Genomic DNA, 1,411 nt, shown 5'->3' with positions numbered 1-1,411 from the left:
GGTGGGGGGTCTTAGTGTCCTCCCCCAGAAATTTTTGAATGAATTAGACACCATTTCCTGCATTCTGGTGTATTTTAACAGGTTGTTAAACAGACTTTTACACAAGTAAACACTTGGTGAGTATTCTATAAGTCAAGTGGAAGGGCCTTTCAAACATTTTGGGTCTGGGGAAACCTTACAAGAGTGAAAAATTCCAGGGACCCCCTCATAAAAGCCATGCTGTTTTAAAAATAATTTACTGTCATTTTAATCCCTGAATTCCATGGGAATAGAAGAGAGGAGTCATTTGCAGCTGGGGCTGCTGCGTGAGGCTTCAGAAGTAGACTGGAACAAGTAACTGAGTATTTATTCATTTATTTCTTAAAACCAACAAAGACCATTAAAAACACAAAGTAAATCAATTATTGAATAATAAAGGTGCAAAAAGAAGAAGAAAAATTTCGTATATCTGCCACTGTTAAAAAAACAACTTCCTCCAAGCACTAACATCATGTGAGGTCTTTGTTATAAATACTGACCTGCAGCCCTGCTTTAAAAATGGACAGGTTATCCCTTCATTTAACATGGTTCTGACACTGATCCAGCTGTTTGCAGGTGATGTGCTGCACGTGCAGCGTATCCTTGTAAGAACAGAGTTATTTTTTAAACTGATAAAAACATAATTCGTGCACACAACAGATGGAAAGGATCGGTCTGAGCTGCAGAGCTGCCAACTTTAAAAAAAATCTAAGAGTGGGACTGGGGGTGGGACGGGACTCGGGGTGGTGGTGGGCAGCTCAGAGGTAGGGTTTGGGGGTGTAGGATAGTTTCACCTTTTCCTGCATCCTGTTGGCTCCATCCTACACTAGAAACTGACTGTAAAAACTACTTTATAGACCTGTCAGATTTAAAGGTTGAATAATGTCCGTTTTAAACTTCTTCTTGATCAGATGTTGTGTTTAGAGTAACTATTGAATTCTATGAAAAACATTTTATGATTTATGTTCAGTCAAAAATGTCATGAGGTAAGTCAGACATTTTTCACTGAAGGTCAGGAGAGTCTGAGGTTTAAATTCATCCTGAGAGCTTGTAGAGGGTCTTTACTCTGATCGCACCACGGATGCAAGTGCAACCATCATTTTAACATGAATACTTGATTTTTAACACAATTACTTGATTTGCAGTATAAAAACACAGTTTTTCTATAATGAAACCCAGTGTGTGTGTACCACCTATGTGTTCAGTGATACAAATCAAAACAAATCAGTTTATAAAAGCTTATTAAACAAGAAGCTTTTCATAAAAATCAAAGCCAACAAAAACCAACCTCCAAAGTAGCTGGCACTGTTTTTTGTGGGTCCTGCTCCCTCTCCTCCTCTTCCTCGTTCTCCTTCTCTACTTTTACATCTCCTCCTCTTCTTCACTTCAATGA

The sequence above is a fragment of the Austrofundulus limnaeus genome, unplaced genomic scaffold (assembly GCF_001266775.1).
Source record: "Austrofundulus limnaeus strain Quisiro unplaced genomic scaffold, Austrofundulus_limnaeus-1.0 Scaffold606, whole genome shotgun sequence".
Lineage (NCBI taxonomy): Eukaryota > Metazoa > Chordata > Actinopteri > Cyprinodontiformes > Rivulidae > Austrofundulus > Austrofundulus limnaeus.
The sequence above is the reverse complement of the archived record's forward strand: the minus strand, read 5'-3'. Positions refer to the sequence as shown.